Consider the following 24,646-nt stretch of genomic DNA (forward strand, 5'->3'; position numbering starts at 1 on the left):
AGCATCCGGGTCATCAAGAACAGTTCCATTCAACACCTGGGATCTGGCCTCAGAGGGCAGCAACTGGTCACAATCCTATGAGGAGCTGAGCACACTGAGATCTAGAAAAGCTGAGGAAGACCACTGGTAGAACCAGTTGAGTTTGTACATCTCAGAAGATGCTCTGGCAGTGAGAAATAGCCTTTGGGAAACAGAAGAGTTGGAGAACTGGTTGCTTTTTTAAGTTTCTTGTGAAATTCTTCTTGGATTTTTAGGTGGGTTACTGGAAAACTAAAAACACTGATAAATCCTTATGCTAAAGATGGCTTTTTTCAAAGTCTGCAAAATAGAAGCAACTTTGAATTTTTTCCCCCCTCATTTTTTAGTTTTCACCGGTTCTACTGAGCAATCTATAGATTCTGGCCTACAGAGGTAAAATAACCTACTTGGGTTTCCGATTCCTCACACTGTTGCACAGACCCCATTTAAAATCATAAGAACATTTTTTAAAATCAGATTTCACCTGGAATCTGCAAAATTACCCAGTTTCTTCCCCACACACTATCACTTGTAATACCAACTTCCGCATTGGAACTTAGGTTCTGACTATTTTTTTTGTCTTGCAGCCTTGTCATAAACAAGATGTTTTTCCAGAATTGTGCACAAGCAATGGCTCTTTCCACTGCTGCAGCGAGGTCCTCTTTCATACAGGTCTCACCAAGGAGTCAGCAAACGAGCAGGTGCTTCATGGTCTGCACTTCACTGCATTCACATATATTCATGTCGTTAGAGTAGTCCCACTTGATCATGTTAGTTTTTGATCTTCCAGTTTGTGTGAGTAGGCAATTCAGGTATTGCCATGTTGGCCAGTCTAGATCAGCACCTCTGGGAAGGTCCTCCTGGGGTTCCAGGTCCATTTCAGAGCACCAGATTGCACATAATCTTTTTTTTCCATAACCTCAGTTGTGCCCTGTCAGTCTTTGTGTCCAACAACGCACAAAAGAATTCTGGTCACAGAATTCTTTTGTGCTTTAAGTTACTTCTATGTGACCATAGAGTAGATGCCTAGGGTCTTTCTTCTGTCACAATCGTTCTTTTTAGCTTGCTACCTTTCTTCTGATATCAGGTGGTACAATGCCAGCCAGTAAATATAGGCTATCCTTTGGTATTGGCTTTCGACATCCTGTTATCGCAAGACAACTGTTGTTTAGAACTGGATCTAGTTCCTTGGCATGAACGGATCATTCCCATACTGGACGTGCATCCTCTGAAGTGGAGGCAATAGCAGTGGCTCATAATGTAGCTGGGGTTCACTCCCCACTTTGAGATGACAAATTTTCCAAGTATGTTGTTGTGGTCACTGACCTTTCCTTTTGTCTTCTGTACATGTGCTGTGAAGGTAAATGTTTGGTCCAACATAATCCCCAAGTACACAGGGTTCAGGTGATTAGTGAGGAGGATTCCATCCCAGGCCATGTTTAATTTCTGCTCGGCTTCTCTATGGTGTAGATGAAAAGCTGTGACCTTCATCTTGGTTGGGGTGGTGTGAAGCTAGTTCTTATTGTAGTAATCTGAGAAGTTGACCAGTACGCATCTCAATGGCAAAGTCCTCAACAGTGGCAAAGTCCTTTTCTTGTGATATGATGCATAGATCAACAGCATATATGAAGTTGTTGTATTACTGTGTATGGGTTGGTCATTAGTATATATGTTAAAAAGGATTGGTGCTAGCGTGCTATCCTGCGGCTGGCCATTTCATTGTCATCTCCAGCAGCTCCATTTCTTGCACAGTACTACATAAAAATGTCTATTCTCCAAAAGAGATTGGATGAGCTGCACTAGGTGGTAGTCATGCATCATATCATAGACTTTGCCAAACAGGTTTCAGTGGCTGACTGTGTTGTATGCCTCCAATAGGTTTACAAATATAACTCAACTGACATAAGGGCCACAGCAGAAGTGATCATGTTGTGGCCAGTCAGATACCAACAAATCTGCAATTTCTACTAAATACCTTGTCATCAACAATCTCAAATATACATAATGCTGATTTTGCTGATGGCACAGAAGGCAAAAGACAATGCATCTCCCATCTATGTCAGCCCAACTGTAGATAAACAAGTGCTCTCATACTTCCTGAGAAATCAGGGCAATCAACTAGTTACCTCAGGTGCCTCTACATGAATGCACAGAGCCTGGCAAATGAGCAGGAAGAATTGAAAGTCCTTGCACAGTCAGGGAACTATGACGTGACAGGAATAACAGAGACTTGGTGGGATCTCGCATGACTAGTGCAGTGTCATGGATGGGTATAACTGTTCAGGAAGGATAGGCAGGGGAGAAGAGGAGGAGAAGGAGTTTCACTTTATGTAAAAGAGCCATATGATTGCTCAGAGCTCCAGTATGAAACTAGAAATAGGCCTGTTGAGAGTGTCTGGGTTAGGGTCACAAGAGAGAGAAACAAGGATGATGTTGTGGTGGGGGTCTGCTATAGATCACAAGATGAGGAGGAAGTGGTGAATGAGGCTTTCTTCAAAACAGGTAGCAGAAGTTTCCCGATCACAGGCCCTGGTTCTCATGGGGGACTTCAATCACCCTATCATCTGCTGGGAGGGCAATCCACCAGTGTGCAGGCAATCCAGGAAGTTTTTGGAGAGTGCTGTGCACAACTTCCTGGTGCAAGTGCTGGAGCAGCCAACTAGGGGCTACGATCGTCTTGATCTCCTGTTCTCAAATAGGGAAGGATTGACGGGGAATGTAACAGTGGATGGCAACTTGGGCAGCAGTGACCACAAGATGATAGAGTTCAGGATCCTGAGAAAAGGAAGGAAGGACAGCAGCAGAGTAAGGACCCTGGACTTCAGAAAAGCAGACTTTGACTTGCTCAGGAAACCCATGGGCAGAATTCCTTGGGAAACTAGTCTGAGTGGGGAGAGGAGTCCAGGAGAGCTGGGTGTACTTTAAAGAAGCCTTACTGAAAGTGCAGGAACAAACTATCCCAATGCGCAGGAAACCTAGCAAGTATGGCAGAAGACCAGCTTGGCTTAGCAGGGAACTCTTCAGTAAACTAAATCACAGAAAGGAAGCTTATAAGAAGTAGAAACCTGGACAAACAACTAGGGAGGAATATAAGAGTATTGCTCAGGCATGCAGGGATTAGGTCAGGAAGGCCAAACCACCCCTCGCAGTGTTAAAGGGGCTTCACACAAACTGATCTGCCCCAGGCCCCGCACCCCACTGTGGTCGTCTCTGACTGTGTCCAGTTTTGGGCCCCCCCACTACAGAAAGGATGTGGACAAATTGGAGAGAGTCCAGTGGAGGGCAACAAAATGGTGAGGGGGCTGGGGGACATAATTTATGAGGACAGGCTGAGGGAACTGCGCTTATTTAATCTAGCGAAGAGAAGACTGAGGGGGGATTTAATAGCAGCCTTCAACTACCTGAAGGGGGTTCAAAAGAAGATGGAGCTAGGCTGTTCTCAGTGGTGGCAGATGATAGAACAAGGAGCAATGGTCTCAAGTTGCAGCAAGGGAACTGTAGGTTAGATACTAGGAAGAATTTTATCACTAGGAGGGTAGTAAAACACTGGAACAGGTTACCTAGAGAGGTGGTGGAAGCTCCATCCTTGTTGTTTTTTAAGACCCAGGAAGACAAAGTTTTGACTGGGATGATCTAGTTGGGGATGGTCCTGCTTTGAGCAGGGGGTTAGACTAGATGACCTCCTGAGGTCCCTTCCAACCCTAACTTTCTATGATTCTATGGTACAAATTCAGTCTGGGCCCACTCCTGACATTAATGGGTGTTTTAAGTTAGGGTAATCAAGGAATGGGGGGGCCTGATGCATCAGTCAGGGAAATAAGCAGGTATGGTGATAAAGGGCATATCTCTTCTTGGTTGCCCCCAAAAAACCCATTCACTTTAAGAACAAAGCTGATCAGAGAATTTGGTCCGCGAAGTGTGGATTTTGACATTTCAAATGCAGTCAGCCATATTTTGGGGGTAGGGAAGATGTTTCTGCTATGTGATAAAAGCCAAGGATTCTACTTACAGCTTTTTAGGTCTCAAACATCTACACTACCAAAACTCATACTAGGTTAAAAATTGAGCTGACCATGACTTGGCAAGCCCAAGGTAAAGTACAAAGTCCTCTGGGCTATTGTGACTCATGCTTGACTGGCCTGACCTGGCTATCTCAGCCACCCATCCTTTCACTGCATGAACACAACATAATGCAAGGTCTCTTCTAATGGTACAGCAGCCAAACAGTGGCAGAGATTAAAGACAGTGCTTACAAAACCAGTCATGACTGAATCCAGCTGAAATCTATAGGCCACTGCATCTGCTGAATGTAAACTCCAGAGCTGTCCATTCCGCCTATGGGGCAGGGAAAAGGGTATTGCTGTACTAGCCCCAATTCTGGGCTCCCCCTGGCCCTCCCCCTTGGACAGCTGATAAGAGACCAAATTACCTCCCAATTCTACATGCTGCAGTCCCATAAGACCATAGGCAAGAACACCTTGCCAGCTCCACATATTTGTGAGTTGATCTGTATTCCTTCCCAGTTCCTTATTTGTATGACTTAAAAGTGAACTGAGATGCTTTAAAAATGCAGAAAAAGAGAAACCCCTCCTTAAGATTTCATGGTTCTTAAATTACAGAAGGATTTGGAGAGAAAAAAAGAACCCTAATTTTTTCCTTTGATTCAGTGTTTTAACAATGTAATTATTTCATCACTGACATTCAGCAGCATGGAGACTTCGCCTGCTATTCCACAGGCAGCGGCCAATGACACCAGGGTTTAACTCCTGGCTTCCTAAGTAACCCTGGGCTCCACATTGAGGAGGAAATCCTTAAATCAGAGCCCCCATCCTTGTCACCCCCACTTCAGTTTCCCCTCTGCAAAACGGGGATCAGAATCCAACCTTTCTCCCACTGCTCGCCTCTCTCTTCTGTTCACATTGCAGGTTTGTAGGGACAACTACAATTTCTTTCTCTGTCAATGTGCAGTACACAGACCACTGGAGCCTCCAGGTACATTTCATCATGGACTGAAGAGAAGCAGCAGGAAGGCCCCACTGGTAGAAAGGCAGCTCCTCTAACCAACACTGGGGATGGAGATGCAAATAACTTAGCAAGGCTTTACTATACTTCAGCTGCTCTGGGATAACTGCCTGTGCACATGCTCTTCCCCCATGGGAAGTGGAAGCTAAACAGTGCTAATTTACACCTCTTTCATTCAGGGCTGAGATACTCCAGCTTAGCTTCCAATTTCCACAGGGTAAGTGTGCAGTTAGGCAGCTACCATGGAGCACCTGATATGCAGTAAATCCCTGTCCTCTTTTACCTGACTGTAAATGCATGTTCATACCCACTGTCACTAACAGAAGGGAACAACCCAGAATTTCAAAGTCCTTGTCTGCATGCGGAATTGCATCATTTTATTTTAACCTATACATTTAAACCAATTTAGATAAATCACCACAGTCTCCTTTTGGTCTGAGTGATGTGGTGAAATTCAGCTGAAGTCAAGTTGGAATAGATTTAAACTAAACTGAAGTAAGCCACTCTGGTCCTGAAATACAAGCCACCCCAGAGATAGCTGCATGGCTTAAACTGAACTGGTTTAATTCAACCAGGGTAACTCTGCGTGCAGACTAGGATTAAGGAAGGGGCTATATGAGACAGCTGTTGTTTAATTTAAGAGGTGAACCAAAACCAAGTTAATTAAAAATGATGTACCCTTCTGTGAAGATGCTCCAGTAGGACCAGACCTACTCCTGATTGACTTAAGCCAATTTAGAATCAGCTGAAACTGAGACAAAATAAACCCATTTTAAATCTAAATCACAGCATTCTCATAGGGGTTTGCACTGGTTTAAACCAGCGCAACCTCCTAACATCCACAGCAAGGCTGTTTGAGTGGCTACCTGGTGATACACACGTCAATAGATGCTCTGAAGAGCTCCCCCCGCAGGAGTGGCAGGAGCTTGGTAGGTGTGGTACTTACACAAAGCCTCAATCCCATCACAAGGGCAGTTTCACAGACTGTACGTGCAACTCTGTGGCTAACTAGCCTCTGCAGTCACTATTGTTCTTGTGTGAAAATGGCCAGTAAAAACAAGCTTGCACTGTTTTATTGCTATTGCTCCTGTTTGCAAGGCAGGGGCACCAAGTCCTTCAGCTGAGGTTATGCAGCCCTTAGACCTGGTTCCTAAGGTAAGGGTTGACTAGCCATTAACAGCACTATGCATGGAGAATGGTGCCCGTATGCCTGCATCCTCTGTCCCCTTCCTCGCTAGCTCAGATGTCCCCGTCACACACACACACACACACACACACACATTAAAAAAAATCAAGCCTCGACAGCCCTCGAGGACAAATAACCCAGCCCACAACATCTCCAGGTACTTCAGGCCTCCCTCCCCAACCCCTTCCAGAACAGCAGACCCCCCACTCCTCCATCCCCAGGTCCCTACACAGGACCCTGAAGTCTGCCTACAGAGCCACATGGCATTCTTCACACAAAGCCCCTGCAATCCTCAGCCTGGCTCTGGGCTCCTTTCTAGCTAAAACGCTGATTATTTCACCCTTCCCTCTTCTCCCCCCCCTCTGACCTTGGGAGCGGTTGTCATGCAGGCGGAGGGGAGGCGCGACAATTAACAAGCGGGCTGGGGTGGGGTGAGATCATCGACTGGATGAATGGGCAGCCCGGCACAGCTGGAATTCGGAGTGCTGCAGACAGCATTGAGGCGAGGCATTCATCTGCAGAATGGGAGAGATGAAAGCGTTTCCTGCACTGGCTGCCTGGCTGACCACAGCCCCAGAGACCCCTCGAGCCCTTCTGTTGCTGCTTCGGTGGGAGCCAGTGATTGAGACGCGTGTGGTGGGCACATGCTGAGGAATCGCAGGGCTTCGCTGACTATGACTCTTTAATCTTCTGGGCCTGCCGTAGTCACAGGGAAAGACTTAGCCATTGCAGGGGAGAGGGAGTGACTGGTCAGGCAGATGCAGAGATAAAACAGCACAGCACCCTGTTTCTCCGAATCATGGCTTGCCTTGGTTAGATGCTAGGGAGATGGGCTGGACAGATGGCCTGGCAGGAAGAAGCCTGCTATCTAAACACAGGATAAATGCCAGCACTGCCCTATCAATGCCCCTCAAACCTGCCCTAGAGGGACTGCCTAACAGGGTTGAAACATAGCAGTGCATTCATCAGGGTGTCAGCTGTGACAGTGGTTTTCGAATGACATAGATGTCCAGCCGCTAAGATGGACAGAGCTGCCTGCTCCCCTCACACAGCTGCCTGACTGAAACACCCTCCCGTCCTGGGTGAGCATTGAACCAGCAACCTCAAGGCATCCCAGTTTTCAAAGCCCGTTACCACGCCCCTCCAACACCCAGCCCCCTTCAACCACTTCCAACTGATCGCTTTACATCTATGAGAGCCTTATCAATCTGCGTTACAAACCAGACCAGCATGGGGCAGGGACAACCACCAAGGCAAGTGCCAGGCAAACACAGGAAAAGCAGAAAAAAGCCACAGGCAGAGAAAAGGAACAGAGAAGACGATAAATATCAAAAGAGGAAAGAGAGGAAGGGCCAAGATAAAGCTCCAAGAGGAAGGAGATGCATGTACCCCTTGCATTGTCAAGCGCTTACATGAGCATCAGCCACAGCTCTTCATACCCATGCCAACACCACCCCCACTACTCCCACCCGCCAAAAGCAAGGGGAGAGCTGTCAGGGAGCAGGGAGGGCAGAGAGGCAGCGCTGTACAGAGACCTACTCCCATGCTCACTACAGAAACATAACTCCAGTCACAGGCAGAAGCAGCTTTTTGTGTAACGGATTCAAAGTGTTAGGCCCCTCAGATCCAGGCAGCCAGGCTGAACCACCAAGCAGAATATCTGTCCATGGTACCCATCCACAAGACCTTCCACCAGGCCCTCCCCTTCCCACCTTCTCAGAGCCCTCTTCTGCCATGGAGCTGGTTGATTTGATTCCAAAGTCTCTCTTGCCATGTCCCTGTCTTGATCTCTATCTGTTTGTCCCTGAACTGTGAGCTTGGTGGGGCAAGAAGCAACCCATTTCAAGTCACTAGTAAGTGCCCACCATATGGCAGATGGCACAGCTAATGGACAGGACTGTGATCTCCAGTCAAGATCATAATAAGCCTGGGACCCCACGTGTCCCATTGCTAGAGCTGTGGTTCAGGGTGAAACTGCATTTCACAGCAGCACTCTGACTCAACTGGTCAGGGCTCTGGTGTGCCCAGTATGGCCAACAGGCTTTTCTAATACCTTCCACAGCATCAGAAAGCAGCTCCCCTGCCCTGTGCTCTCAGTGCTGGGCAAGCATCATGGACACAACCATGGAGACCAGAACATCAGGGCTCAAATCCCAGCAGGTAAAGAAGGTTTTTCAGCTACAGTTCAAGGGTAGCTGAAACATTATGACAGCACACACTGGGACAATAGTGCTCCAGGGCCTAATGTTTTGTGGGCAGCAATGCACCCATTAATGTTTTGTGGGCAGTGAGGTGCCCACATGGCATCTAGTTTAAGAACATATTGGTGCAGGGGCAGCACCTGCTAGGCAGCCATGCACCTTCCAGTTGAGGGAGCCATGCATGTGGAGAGGACATTGCCCATCCCTTGGCACTGTAGTGAAGTGCAATACATTTCCATTCCTCTGGGACAAAACTGTTAAAGGGGGGAGAATCCTGCTCTTTTCAAGTCCTATGGGGAACCAGGACAGGAATGTTTTTCAGATGGGGTTTGTCCCGACTAAACAGGCCATTTGTAGCCTTAGTTTTAACTAACTTTGAGGTCCACCACACATGTTCTATCAGCATCTCTTAAGTCAGTGGAAAAGCTCCTTACCTCCAGTGGGCCTTGGAAAGGGGTTGTATTTCCCTTGTAAAGCCCACTATGGTTTAGGGTTTGATCACCCTGTGGGCTGCTTCTCTCCTTGGCTGGTCTCACAGCAGTTGCAACTGTTAGAAACTGTTGAACTAATAGCCCCCTGTATAAATGGGCAGGGGGCATTGGTGGACAGATGCTCAGCTCTGGAATGCTGCCACCTCTTCCCCCTCCCTGCACAGCTACCTTTGGCCTGACAGTGCCTGGCTTTGGTGACCTTCAGGTCAGGCTGCAAAGATTATCTATTCTCCCTCAGGATAAGAGGGCACAGGAATGGAGGAAACTGTGAAGGCTGGAGCGTTGGACACTGGTTAAATATGTGCTCAAAAGGCATTAATGTTTTGTGTGAGCCCCACAGCTCTGAATTGGCAAATTTTCAATACATCAAAATCAATCCACTAACTCTAACTGCCTGTATTATCTTTCAATTTAAGGATGAGTGGGGCAAAAACCCTAAGTTTGCCCTTAGCTTCTGAAACACACTGGCCTCATACTGGGCTGAGGGGATCAGGAGGTAGGGGGAAGGGAGAATTTTTAAAGTGTAACACCCGGTGTCACTCCATATGGCACACGAGTGACAGACGGGAATAATACAGCAGTGAGATCGCTCATGTGGCTATCATGCAGCGTTGTATCAGCACTTTCTTTAGAAATCCTATTTTTCAGGGGTTTATAACTCAACCATAAAAATTTGCTCTGGCAGAAAACTTTGCATACAATTGTATCAGTCTGGGACAACTTTGCATCTCAGTATGCTCCAGAGCTTTTTCCTTGTGTGAAAGCAGGATCCTTAAAGATCAGCCCCCTAAAATACTAAAAAAAAAATATGTGCATGAATGTATGTGCATGTGTATGTGTATATTTTGCTTTCCTCTAAGTCCAAGAAATAGCCATGTCTTTAAACTGAGACATTTTCAGGTTATTACTCCCTAATGTAGACTTGTGCCTTTGGGTATTTTCAGAGGGGAAAAAAAACCCTGAAAGCGGCTGAGCTACTGAGATTTCCATATCAGCTGCAGTACACGCACACTGCATGGAAAAAATCCTTAGGAAATTTCTGTGAAAAAAAAAAGATCCACACAACGTAGAGCTAGCTGGACACAGCATGCCAGTGGGGTCTGACAGAGCTGTTACGGTCTATCGGGCCAATAATCCACAAACTAAGACGGATTTATTGTACATGGCAGATCATAACAGCTCCAAAGAAACCATCACTGTCGACGGTGCTTAAAATTCACTTTCTTTTAAAAAAGGGCCAAAATATGGGTTTACAAGATAAGATGCACCAGTTGTTTGGATCTGCCATGTAGAGAACCCCTCCCCCCAAAAAAATCCTTCCAAACCCGGCACCATTGCACTGCCGGCACTGTAGTCAAAGCACTGTTGTGGATTACCAGGATGGTTTTCACCTCTGCTGGTGAGATGGATTTGCAGTACCATTGTTTCCACTGTGATATTACCACTGAACACATGGGAAGATAAAAGGAGCATGTTAAATCCGACCCAAGCCTTGCAAAAATCCAGCCCAGCTTAGGGGTTTTTTCAGATAGAAAGAAAGTTGCAAGAGGCAAACCTCAAAAAAATAAAGTTAGGAGGTTTGTTTTAAACCAGCATCCAGAAATTGGGATTTTCAGGAGTTTGCACTGCAGTTACACTTACCACCCAGCAAAGCTAAGCTAGAGAAGGTTTAAAAAAAACAACAACCCACAGTTTTGGGGGGTTTTTGTTTTATTTTTGGCAGCTGCAATGCAGACAACATACCCAGATAAAAAGTCCAAACAGCTGAGCATATAAGCAGTGCAAGGTTGAAACCATAATTGCTGAGTCTGTTCAAATCATTCAAACCTTGGAAATCAGACCGGACCTGAGCAAAAGCTTACGTTGGAGATGATAATATCAAAATGGGATGAAAGAGGATAAGCTAACGGGCTTAGCAGGCAGCTCGTCTGAATTGGTCTCTCTAAGGAAGGGCCCCCGTGCTCCTGATTTACACCAGTGTGAGAGGAAAATCAGGGGTGCGTGTAACTGATCCTCCTCTCACATGCCCCAGCGTAAATCAGGAATAACACTAAGAAATGACTGGAGTTATTCCAATGTAAATGCAGACAACCAACCATCATGTTTTCAATGCATTTAAGATCTGTAAGTTTCTCCATGCCCAAGTGTTGTACAAGGTGCCGAAAGTGCATAGGCCATCCCACTGAGACATTAAGGAGGATAAGCTACTTCACAAAGGTCAGATCATAATGTGATGTGTGGATTTTGTCCCACAAGCACAGGGAGGACTGAAGCATATGCTGAACCAACTAGTCTTTCAGGACACTTTTACACATGTTCCAGGGATGGGAAGAGTAGTGCTTTAGAGTGGCTCCGAGAGCGACTCTAATTAAAGTGCCACTGCTTCTTGTGTATCAGTGTCCCCATGCTTAAAAATGGCAGTGGGGATGCTTGAACTAAAGCTCAATCAATGAGCTTTAGTTCAAATGCCCCCGCCTCCATTTTTAAGCATGGGGACACTGATACACAAGGTGTGGGAGGCTGCTGGAGCGCAGTAATTGCCACACTCCAGAGACTCAATTAATGAAATCTGCTCCAACGCACTGGAATTTCCTGTGCATTGGAGCAACCTCCACGCTCATGTATAGGCACCCTCAGTTTCCATAAAAAACAGATTTGCTCTGGAGAAGGGAGCTATTACATCACCTGCTGCAACTGTGGCACCTGCTTTTAGGTAAAATGTTACTGGCATCATGTATTGCGTTACAGTGAAAACACTTATCTAACATTAGTTAAATATGAAAACACTATATCGAAAACGTTAGTCTGTGACAACATCTGTACTACAGCACAAGTAGTAAAGAGCTAGAAGCAAAAGTTTAGTGACTAGAGGAACAGGCCAGAAGTCTTGATTTTTAGGCTGTTGCCCTGTCTCTAGTGCCAAAGCATGGGCTAGCAGAAGTAATTAGAGCAGGAGACTGACAGGCAAGACTCCTGAGTTCTCTTCCTGACTCTGGGAGGGAAGTGTTGCTTTCTGGTTAGAGCTGGTGAATAGGAGTCCAGACTCTTCAGCTCGTTCCCTGGCTCTGGGAAGGGAGTTTAGTCTAGTAATTAGAGCAGGAGGGCTGTGAGTCAGCAAACCATGCATAACCTCAGTGATTTTGACAATGAGGCAAAACATGGCAGTTTCAATTGAGAGCCTCCGATGAAAGGGGATATTTATATATGCAAAGAATTAGAAACTCGTAACAATTGCGCTGTCGGTGACCAGCCTTACAAAACATGCTACTTTACAATGACTGTCCAGCTGCCAAACACTTGCAGGAATGAGTTGCAGGCTTTTAAAAATAATTGGAAATAGAGATGTATTTGCAGACTAAACTTACAGTAACAAGGTGCTGAGAGGAGGGACTGTACTGGACTTGAGTCCTTGAAAATAATGACAAGCAGGGGAGAGACACAAGCCTGTCCCTTATCCTGCATTTGAGGCTCACATGGAAAGATGGTTAACTCCAGCCTCAATATCTGACCTTGACAAATGCCAAGCTTCTGATGCCCTAGAGAGAAGAACAGACCATCACAGAGATCCTCCCTGCACAACTGCAGCATGCTCTGAGAGTTATATTAAGGGTGAGTGTTGGCCTGGCAGCAAATCCAGGCTCTAGGTGCAGATTTCCTAACAGGAACATCTCAGTCACACTAGTCTGCCTGACACTACTGCAGTCAGAGAGGTAATAGAGGAGGGAAGAAACAGGAGAGAGGGGATGGTTTGGAGCTGGAGTTAAAAATCAGGCCTTCCACATAAGGACGGAGAGCATTTGCCAGAACACCCAAGAAATAATAAAGAGGAGGGTTTATTTAACCCGGAAATTATTGCCTAGAAAACAATAATTAAACATCAAATAAGGAAATGAACTCAGCAGGTCAACAGGCAGGATTATGCCATCTCCTTCAGGATGGGGTCTATGGCACATTGTAGCCACAACTGCCCCTTGCCAGAGACCTCCCAAAAGGATGCATCTGGAATGAATCCACAAGAGACCAGCTCACAAAACCAAGCTGATGGTTCTAAAAACCTGTGCATTGTATGGATCTTAAGGGGCAGGCAAGAACCAAATCCTGAAGATATTACTGATGTCTTATTCATGGAAAACACAGGCCAATGCCAAAAGTAACTTTGTTTGAGAAAGGCCCAAGTACACAGCAAGCAAGTTCCCCCTAAAAGCCAGGGGCAGGGCTTATTGCATTTCTGGACTATTTCTTTGAACTTCAAACCAACACTGACTTTTCTCTTCCAAATGAAAGGGCAGTGTGAGACGGACTTGACTCTGATCTCACATCCATCATGCACCAGCCCAACACAATAGAGTTACTCCTGGTGAGAGAAAGATCACAAGCAAGAACAAACATGATACAGGGGAAATCTCAGGTACAGTCCCAAAACCTTTCCTTCAAAGCCTCTTCCAGTTTAGGCAGAACAGAAAGGCAGGCAGGCTGGTGAAAATAACTTATCAATCTTGTTCTTCTGGAGGGCTGCATTTGTCACAGCAAAACTGAGTCTGGTGAGGCCTCAGACCAAGATCCAGAGGCATTTTTAGCCACTGGAGGTCTCCTTTGTCTATACAGCATGTAAGAACCAGACAAGGCAAAGAGTCCCAGAGCAAGACTGAGACACAATGAGGATTGCCTATACTGTTAAAAAAGCCCTGTTGGAAGGAGCACATATAGACAGATTCTAAGTACTGCTGTTTGGCTTCTAGCTTCATACAAAACTTCATAGGGGGGATGAGGGAAAGAAAAGGAGAGGAAGAGGAGGAGGTGCCATGATAATTTCATTTAAAACTAATTAAGCTGTGTTTGAGTTCCAGCATTAACCAAGAAGTACAGTACAGTGCTGGCTTTCTGAGGGCAAAAGTTTAGCTGAAGAATTTTAAGTCTCTTGTTGAACAGACAGACACAAGGCAGCTGATGTCAACCAGGATGTGCAGCGATAACTACGAGGAGAATTTGATCCAGTCTTCAATTCTGAAAAATTGTCCATGTTTGCCCTCCCGTTCTGCTTTCCTGCGTACAGCATGCCCTCTGGTATGGGGAAGGAGGGCAGAGTTATACGTTCTATGGATCCCATTCAGTCCTTCAGTAGTCCCATCTCAGCCAGTGGACTTTCACTGGTCCTAGAGGAGAATCAGTCTCTATATTCCAAAGCCAAGTCACTTGTCAAAATGCTACTGTGCAAATCCTGTTCCCAGTGCCTTGTCTGAGCAGTTGGACCAGCCACGGGGGTCTGTCCTGATGAGTGCTAGAGACATCCTCCCACCCATCCACCTCCCTCAAACCAGAAGCACAGCTGTTCTGCAGACACTGAAATAGCTCTTAGGTTGGAGATGCACTTGTGTGCACCCATCCCTACTCTCATGGAGAAGCTGCATTCTGTGCACTTTAATGCAAGAATGAGCTCCCCACCCCATGTAACTGGTTTGTAGAATTGCATGTGGATTCATAGTCCCATAATACAGAAGCCCAGAAGACACAAGGAATGTCACAGGAGGCATGGTCACACACAAAACACCGGCATGGGAAGCATGCACATGGCATTTTTTTGCATCCAACAAAAATTATGGCTCCATCACCACATTAGTTGTTTGACAATTATAAGCAGAGATATCTCATAGGACTCCATCCAATCACATATACTACAGCCAGCACTGAATTGCAGCAAGTTCTGGTGTGGAACATACAGACACAATGCTCATGAGTTTTGGACTGCATATATAGGAGAATACTCTGTACAGCTGTAGTTGCAGAAGGAGTTAAGGATAGCAGAAAGTAATTACTAATACTACAAGCTGGCTAAGAAAATGGAGCTTAATGCCTCTATTTATACCAAGAACTGTAATGGTTTTAAGTGGGCAGGACCTAAGTTTTCCATTTAATGCAACACCTACATTTATAATATAGATTTTCTTTTGGCAATGAAGCCCCTGATTATTTTTTAATTAGAACCCAGGCTATGCTTCTTATCAGATTATAATCAAGATATATTCTTATGGTAGGTCAAAATTTGGACCAACATTACTTGTCAGCATCTCTTTTAATTCCACTGCTGCCACTAGGCCCTTCAACAAGATGTTTCAAAGTTTGTTCTTAATTGGTTTCATTTTTGCCTCATAAATGATTCACCATGCTGGTGCTGCTTAAGAAAGAGGGTTATGACAGAACATGGTTGGAAGAGGTTTCCTTTCCGACACAGCAGCATTGCTGATAAAACAGAACAGCACAGCCTGCAGGGAGGAAGAAAATGACTGATACAGGGCAGTGGGGCTAGGGTGTAATGGAAACTCTTAGGGTTACCAAGGGAAACATCAGCTCTGGTGATGGGGGTTTCTCTCCAAGACCCTGATCCTGAATTAAGAACTACACAGATGTAGGACACTCATGGGAGGATCAGGACCTACCTTGAGAACAGATGGAGCCTGACTGGTATACACTGCACAATGTGGATGGTTACTAGGGTCAACAGTTCATCGGTTCAGGGCCTGAGCTCTGAGAGAAAGGTGTATTCAAAGATCCTATAATGGAGACAGGAAGCATCTGCAGATAGACACTGTTTGGACCCCAATGCACATATGGTGGGATCAAGTGCCAAAGACTCGCACAGAACTCCGTGTTGCTACATTTCCTGTTCCATCAGCTTCTTTCAGGCTGGGATCCCAGGGGCTACTGCACCCAAGAACGGGGATGCAGATGTGGTGCCACAGGCAGAGAACTGAGAAGGAAGTTTAGGGTCATCACCCATGACACCCAAATCTCCAACATGCTGCATAGATTCCATGGTTTCCCAGGTCTGGGGTGGCCATGGCTTACACGACTGATGCTGCAGGAGGAACAGGGCACTCCCCTTCTCAACCCTGACAGAATAATCAGGGAAGGGACCCTGGCCTGATTCCCTTCTCAACCCCTAGCACAGCTGTTACAGCAGCAGAGAGCAATCCCACACCTAACTATACCACCCTAAGGCTCCTATTTTCATCTTGCTTAATACTGATTCATGTTGTTGCAACTCCACTGTCACCCTGGCTTACGATACCACGTCCAGGATTACAATCAAGCCTTTGTATAAGCCTTGACAGCTCTTGATATGCTTTGATCAGTTTTCTAACACATGGTGTTTTTCTTAAAGCCCCTGCTCCTGGAATCATGTGATTATAGGGAAATCACAGATTTCATTTAATAACAAAGTCTGCAGCCCTCATTGCCTGCAGAGCAAAGCTGGTAAATGTGATCACTAACGGTTCAAAGAACAGATGGGAAATAAAAAGAATGCAACGCTCATTGTTTTTAAAATCCCAGTTTGCTGTGGCCTGGCAAATGGTTTCTCAACAGTAATATTGACATTTTCAAAAAAAAAAACCCACCTAAACTCAAAAGAAAACTTTTTATCCTTTTAATGCAAAGGCCCCTTTGCCTTTGAGGCAGGGACTCATGTGGCACATGGGTGTGTTCAGTGTATACTGCAGCACAGGAAACAAAAAGTGCAAAAGGGTTAAAAGCACATTCAAGTTCAGAGGCTCTCTGGGCTTTATTCCTTGAGTGTCTCTGAGCAACACAGGTAAAGCATATCTGTTTTGTCTGATCCATCTCAGGACAAGAAACTCTACGAAAGTGGAATAACACTGAGCTAAAACCAGTATAAAGGAATGTAAAATCAGGCTTTAATTTTGGTTCCAACTGTGCTGCCCACTTTCTTCTGGCTGCTGGTAGAAGCCTCTTTGCTTTGAGTACAAGAGGAGCAGCTCAGATAAGCCCATGACAGCCCTCAGCCTAGGTAATTGGTACCAAAAGTGTATATGTTGCTCCTCATCCACTACAGGAAGCAATGAAGGCTGGTGCATACCAAACCGCATGGCTCCTGGGCTTAGAAAACGGGCCCGGGCCAGTCTATCTAGAGAACTAGCCCTTCCCCAGTCCAGGCTAGTGGACCTGTGGGCTCTGTGAAATGAATTGTTGTGATCCCTCCACTCCCTAATGAACTAAAAATGACCTCTCTGGATCAGGGCTGAAGCACAGCAGATGGGAGAGGCTTGTGCTACAACCATTTGGTGGATAAACAGAGGTCGGAGCCAATCAGCAGAGCGGTGTTCCTAGCCACCCCCAGCCCACCCTGGGAAGAGGAAACACGGTCTGTTCCACAACATTCACTTGCCCTTGAAGACCCGGCACCCACTCTAATCAACCTTCTTCTAACATTGACCCAGAGGCTGCGGCTCCACTGATGTATTAACTATGCTCATTTCCATGGATCTGCGAGGGTGTGCGTGACTCACTGTGCTGCCTGGCTTCTACAGGAAAAAGCAACCATGGGTCTGGTACTGAAGCTCCCCCATCACAGTCTGGAGCTTGTAGCCAAGTCTGCCGACACCCTCTCGCCATCTCTGACACAGGCCCCTCTTCCAGCCCAAGGAGAGCAGAGCTCAGGCACGTAGCAGCTGCTGCAGATGGGCATGCAGTGGTGTGGAGACAGCCTGCATAAGACAGACAGCTGTTGAGGTACGCATCTGCATGCTAGCCTGCTTCTGGAGGACTAGGGAGAGGAAAGCTCCTGGTAGACAGTCATACCCCGACTCCTCTCCTCTCCATGACTGGCAAAGGCAGCTGGTCAGAAAGGGAAACAGATCAAAAGGCTTCTGATTATGGGAGTGAAGGCATGAAGGTAATCCACGCTAAGCAAAAGCTTTGACCCTGAAGGGCTCTGTCATGCCTCCCTTGCCTTCCCTTGAGCCCCCATTCTATTCAAGCAGCTTTCTAAACACGTTCTCCTCCCATTGGCACAGGGTTGGCATTCAGGAGGCTAAATGACTCCCTGTGTCCTTTCCCTACACAAATACAGCAGAGGAGCTACCATAATTGGGTCCTAGAGGAACAGAAGACAGAGCAATAGGGAGGCCTTCAATAAGTGACTTGAGGCACTGCCAAGCTAGGACAGCTCCACACACCTGCTCCTCCAAGGGCCCAACCCTGAACCACCAAAGTCAGAAGTAGCTAAAATTACTTCAACGACTTGAATGTGAGCATGATCCTGCCTGGAGATCCAGCTCCCAGATGCCTCAGGACCAGGGGGATGAGAGAGAATGCCTTCCCTTAGCCCTGCACATAGGCAGGACAGAAATCAAGGCAGGCTGCAGCATTTTCACCACTGACCAAAGAACTCACGTTGCAAAATATTCAACAACAGAGTGAGTTGTACCCTGAGCTGGTGCAATCGGTGAAGCTTCACTTGTGCCAGTGGGCCTGCCCTGATTTATACCAGCTGAGAATCCATCCCTCTGACACAACTCCATTCAGTCTGGGAGACTGCAGAAGCATCACTGAAATGCAGCCACCTCTGGGGTTCACCAACATGGGGCAGCACTATATTGCAAATTTAGCACTGGAAATGAAAAATACTGTTGAATCCCCAGGGAAGTATACGGGGTGATGGGGAAGATGGGTAGGGAAGTATAATTTAAATACTGACACTGGACTCTGGCACAGAGATCAGCACTAAAGTCCCCAGGAAAGAAAAATTCTTCCCTTCCTGTATATGATGAATTCCCATGAACAGGTAAGGGCAGAACATGCAGGATAACATAAGTGCTGGAATAGATGGGCCATTCTCAGATGCTACCAATAATCCTGATTTATAATTCCTGGTTTATGTTCTGGTAGCACCCACAAGCCCTGAAAGATGACTGGGGCCATATCAACTCCCAGCAAGAAACAGTTGCTGCCCCAAAAAGCTTGTGATCTGCAGCAAGACAAGATACAACAAATATATGTAAGAAACCAGCAGAGGGAAGATGTCAGTAGCAGTGACAGAAACAACAGCCATGAATGATGTTGCTAATCCTTGCTGGCTGCCATTCAGGGAACCCACAATGAAAACAAATGGCAAAGCCTGGTACGTGCATAGCCACCACTGCCAGTATCTCCCACCCTGGGTGGCAAAACCTAGACACCAACATTTATATTTAACCACCTAAGTAAGGGGACAGATTTCCAGTAATGCTGTGTACCCAGAATCTCCTCTGGAGTTCAAGCCAATGGAACTGAGCTCCTCTGAAAATCAGCCCCATGCACAGACTGAGGCATCTAGATTTAGTCAGCCAAGTTCATGAAAGCTCTCCTAACCTTTTCTCACATAATCCCATGACACTGGGTAATGGACGTAGGGGTCTGACATGTGGGCTGAAGCTGTGTCCTAGGATAGGTGCTATGTGCCAGCAGAAGAAGAAGGTGGCCTGCATCTACAATCCCTTCCAAAACCAATGAGGCTGGGATGGCCAAAAGGAGTCTGGGATTCAAAACAGGAGTGGGAACTTGACCCTTTTTAGAAATCCCAGCTGCTGTGCCCAGCACCACACCACACAGTGCCCTAGGGGTCAGACTAAGCTGAGCGGGCAGAGGAGGATTGTTGAACATTTGCCAAAAAAAGCTGCCTCAGGTGCAGAACTAAGGGGGAGAGCTAGTGAGCCAGAGGCCTATGAAAACCATGTTAAAGGAGGAGAATGGGCCCTGCTCAATTCATAGCTTTTCATATGCAGATATACCAAAGACACTGAAACCATGGCAGTTCCCAGGTGGGCATGGACCACTGAACTGCACAACAGCCATGGTTCACAACAGGTGCTAGTTGAAACAGGAGTTAATTCGGGGAGGTCCCATGGCCTGTACTGTGCAGGAGGGCAGGAAAATTGATCACAATGGTCCCTCTGTCCTTATAATCTGAGGATCTGTGAACATACCATATCTGTAGCCTTGAATGTGATGTAAAATGAAAGTAAAAACATTAAAAATCCCTCTGAAACACACCCCTCCTCCCCTCCAGAATGTGCAGGATTTAATAGCACCTTTCACTGGAACATCTCAAAGTGTGTTGCCATGTTCAACCTCACAGCACTCCTGGGAGACAGCTATTATTATTCCTGTTTTCCAATTGGGAAACTGAGGCAAGGAGCCATGACATGAGACAACTCAAGGTTAGACAACGAATCTGCAGTGAAGCTAGGAGTCTCATGTTCCACTACCTTGATCAAATCAGTAGGCAAACTGCCTCACTTAGGCCATTTACTTCATGCTGGAAAAATCCCAGCCCAGGTACATTTTAATCCACCAGCCCAATTACAGTGGTCAAGATTTTCAGAAGTGATTAGTCATTCTGGATGTTTCTTATTCTTTCACACAACTTAATAGACCTTAGAAAGGACATGGCATGAAAAGCATGGGGGCTGAAATTCAGTCCCCTTTAGGGCATCTCATGTTGGATATCTAAAAGCTGAGGCAACCAAAATTGCCAGCTGCTTTTGAAAATTCTCTGATACGCTTTATCTAAGCATAAGCAGCTGGAAGGTGCGGAGGCTGGGCTGGCTGTCAGGGGCACTATCTTGGCCAGTAATTACTACTTTCATCCATGCTCAGCCATTTTTCAATGTCCAGAGCACTCCTCTGCATAAAAAAGACAGTGTCTGAGCCAAGGCCCGAAGGGGAGGGGTTGATGTCCAGCACAACCATCTTGGAAGTCTTCTCTGCACACAATAGAGGTAATGCCACCTCTCCCAAAGGTTACTGCTTGGCTCTGGGGCATGGAGCTTTCCCTTACTAGGTCACCCTTTCAGATATGACCCATGTTGGAACTCACTGGGTGAAATAATCATCTGATGGTCATTGTGACAAGTGAGTTTGGTGGGTCCATATCTGGTTCCTAATGAAAAGGTTAGGGTAGCCCGTCACATTTATCTTTAGTTGCACCTGCCAAGGTGGTGAATTACCGTATTGTTTGAACCTTCTCTTGTTTTTCTGTTTCTACTTTTTGCTTGGTCAGCTTATAGTCTTGAGCTCACTTATGTATCATTTCTTGTTTCAGTATGAAGCTCACAACTATGGCCATCACTAACCAAGGCAACCTCAGCAGACCCCAATGAGCAAGCAGGGCAAGCAGCTTTATCCCAATGGTGCAGGGCTGTGACATGCCACAGATTCGATGGCTGAAATTGGACAAAGCCTGCCCTACACTGCAATGAACAAAGGCCTTTACTCTCCAGATATCATTTTGGCCTCTGTAGCCAGCCCTGAACTTAACTGTATGAAAACTGCTATTAAGAAACACTGGCAATGAGGCTTACTGAAGCAGGAGCTAGTGAGAGATCACATCCTTATCATGAAATCAAGATAAACAACAAAGGCCCACATAGCACTACCCCCAAAATTAACCCAGGAAGACAAAGTTCAGCTTTGCCTGGAAGGAAAGTTAACATGGAACGGGTGGGGAGAATGAGACCATTCCAGTCTCCAGAAAAGACACAGCTCCTGTCCTCTTGCATTTACCACCCAGAACAGTCGGCAGTTTCAGCTGCTCTGATCCCAGTGGCTGTCACGAGAACAGGGTGACAGATGGTCTCTGGGCCAGACTTGACGTACAGGATCTAAGTGTTTAAAGGTGACCTGCAAAGCAAAAAGTGGGTCTGCGTCCTTTCCCCAGAAAGCCCAACAGAATGCTTTTTAAAAGATATTTGCCATAAAAACACAGCTCGTTTAACTGGAAGTTTCTATGGATGACCAGAGAATTAGTAAATTTAAACATCTCCAATACCAAGGAAGGAAAAGATGATTTAATAAGGATGGGATTTTTATTTAACTACCCATTTCTTTTCAATGCTTATTCAACTGAAACGTCTGTCAAACAGTTATGAGAAAAACCCTCTGGGTGGAAAATCTCCTCTGATGGGACAAGTTTACATGGTTCAGAATAAGTCAACACCCTCCCAAACCCCTCAACAGAGTTTCAAAACATAACCACTATGTGCTAATGTATGAGAAAGAAACAAAAGCACCCTTAATTCATTCTATGGTCCAGTTGTATGAAAGCTGTAGCACTGGCTTTCAAATCAGATATGTCCCTGAAGGACCAGTGCATCCTGCCTTCACTGGAAGGGGAAGTTTATCCAACAAATCTTCGCTCGCCTCTAACGTCTATAACAGCATGCTTTGTGCATCCACTTGAGGTTCTTAAGCACTGCCCAAGCTTCACAACCTCCTGTGAGGTATGGCATAGATCACTGTTACGGCCCCTGTCTTACCCTGACGGAGATGGATGAACAGAGAAGTTACATGACATGCCTTACACATCAAGCTGGTGACAAGGGAGTAGAATGCACGGGGCCTATTTCCCAGCCCTGCTCACTAAGCCCCTGGGCCATGCTCCCACTGTATGAATTCAGCCTCCTAAGCATCCAGATTTGTGGACGATTTTCCCAGTCTCTGCAGCACTAATTAGTGCACTCACTAGCTGCCCTTCCCTGCAGCCAGGTGGGAGACTGCAGCTAGAAAGAGAAGCTCCTCATGGAATCGGTTCCTAGAAACCGGCAAGGACTGCAGGGTCATTAGTTCTTGTCAGCCCCTCGCCAGGCCTTTCATACCCAGCATTCATAGTGGAGGTGAAAGAGCCCTCTGCATTCCCCATCCCCTCTGGTCACCAGGCTGATGATGCATGCAAACTGCTTCAGCTACAGCATTAAGGCCAACAGAGCAGGGCTAACCCACAGCAGGGGGCAGGCAGCTCTCCTTGCTGAGCTTGGGTGCACAAGGAAATGGCTGGTCCTGGTGATCTTGCATTAGTGCTTGGATTGATGCTGAAAGGGAGGCTCCTAGTCATGTCTATTACATGTCCAGTGGGAGAATGTAGGCAAACTGCTGGGCAGCACTGCACTGTGTGAATTTTTACATCAGTGCAAAGCACCAGTGTTCAGAGCGTGGGACTGGGATTTGCGACACCTACGTTCTATTCCTGGTTCTCACCTTGTGCATGATCTTGGGCCAGCCTCTGTTTCCCTCTGTGTCTCCTTATGTGTCTCCACACCCTTAGACTGTAAGCCCTTTGGGCAAGGACTGCTTCTTTCTATCTGCTTTTACAGATTTGCACTGCTGCAAATGACTCCATCAGGGCAAAAAGAATCAAAGCCAGACATTACCCAAAGGAGTGATTTCCTCTCAAATCAGTGGTAAACAATGTTCACGGCACCTAACATGCAGTTCCACTTGATTTCAAAGTGCTGTACAGCCATCAACTATCTCCACAAAGGGGACACGGGTCAGGATTATTAGTCCCACTTTACTGATGGGGAAGACTGAAGTATGGAGGTGAGGTGACATGCCCAAGGCCACATAGTTGGCCAGTGTCAGCGATGAGAATGCAGGGATTTCTAGCTTCTGCACTCACTCCGCAAGTGAGTGCATTCATCCATCACTCAGACATTTTTTGATCTATTACCCACCTCCACAGCAGAGAAAGCAAGACAAGAAATTTTCAAATAGCCCTGCAAAGGACAGATTCAGTTGACTTTGCTCTACAAGCATGCCCCCATGCACCCCATTGAAATTGCAGGCTATGGACTGAAATGTGTGCGCAAAAATCCTTCTGCAAGTGGCTTGCACATGCAGCTACAGGGTAAAGCTCACGGATCAGGCATTGATTTGTATAAGCAACTAACTGGATGCATCATGAGCCTTCAGCTCCAGCAGCAAAGTCATTCTATGTTGTTCCAGCCAACATCTTTGATTTTTTTCAGTGTTCTGAATGTACATTTCCCTGTCAGGCTTCTGGGTTTGCAAGCAGAGTCAGAGAGAAGCCAATACCACTGGTCTCCTCACCAGTGTGTTGGCAGATTGGCATGCTGGCATTTAGCTGCCAGTCAGCATTATGTCTCCTTGGGTAGAGGGTAGGTGTGAAGTGACTGTCAGCCTGTTTCACAAGTGGGCAAGAAAATGGCTTTCTCCCACCAGAGAATACCTTTTATAGGATTTTGCAACTCACCGTTTCAGCTACCTCCGCCCCCTGACACGCATGTGGGCACACATGCTTTTGGGGCATGGCAACTGTCTCTGCACTATGGTGATGTAGTGATGGTAGGTTTCAGTGAGAAAGGAGAACTCTGTAGGCTCAATGTGTCCAACGTGAAAGCTAATGTTTTCTGATTATCAGATAATCTGGAACATGCACATGAACATGATGTCAAAACCCAACCTTCACAATGTAAGGACTTGTCAGAATAGTATCCAGCCATCAGCTAAGACATCCCAGGGTGTCACTGTCAACTCACCTTGGCAATGCTCTTCCAGCACAACCTCCACTAGACCCACCTCCCGTAGCCTCCCCTTCTCCTCAGTGTTCCACTTCCCTAGACCGTGGCCTCCTGTTTTTCCTCTCTGCATCTGGCCCCCCAAGTAAATTCCACCAATCCTGTCATTCCTGTAATGCCTCTGTCCTGATGACTCATAATAACATCTACCTTTGCACCCCCAGTTGAAGCCCCCAGCTTTCCCTGTCTTTCCTCATGGCCTCTTGGCCACTGCATATAAATCAGCACAACCTGGTCTATTTTTCTACCCGCCTACATCCTGTCAAAACCCCCCTTCTTCACTGACAACCTCAACCCCAGTACTCCAGCTCCCAGGTTTGGAGCTCTGTGACTCCTGTTTCCTTCCCCCCCTCCCATATAGACCCTTCCCCAAGTAGAACATTGCTCAGATCCACCCTATCTTTTCCATCTCTGTTAGGAAAGGCTCATACCAGTTTCTCTCCTCCACTCCTCCAGCACTCACCTAAATTAACCCTCCTCTCACGTGGCTGATAGACACCTTTCCCTTCCTCAAGTCCTTTCACTGCTCCTGCCCTCCACAGAAAGCTCAAACTACTCCTCTTCTATGCATTGCTCCCT

General features: G+C 46.4%; 1 protein-coding gene across 5 annotated transcripts in view; it reads right to left on the reverse strand.

The window, feature by feature from the left end:
- CXXC5 (CXXC finger protein 5) overlaps positions 1-24,646 on the reverse strand; it is a 98,491-nt gene that overhangs the window by 45,460 nt on the left and 28,385 nt on the right. Inside the window, exon 2 of one of the 5 annotated variants that reach the window (XM_059733431.1) lies at positions 6,594-6,741. The exons of 3 other annotated variants lie outside the window; for them this stretch is intronic. The gene's annotated coding sequence lies outside the window, so the exon portion shown is untranslated. Of the gene's footprint in view, positions 1-6,593; positions 6,742-17,221; positions 17,373-24,646 lie in introns of those variants that run through there. One more of the 5 variants, XM_059733434.1, reaches the window with a different exon arrangement.

The sequence above is a fragment of the Alligator mississippiensis genome, chromosome 9 (assembly GCF_030867095.1).
Source record: "Alligator mississippiensis isolate rAllMis1 chromosome 9, rAllMis1, whole genome shotgun sequence".
NCBI lineage: Eukaryota > Metazoa > Chordata > Crocodylia > Alligatoridae > Alligator > Alligator mississippiensis.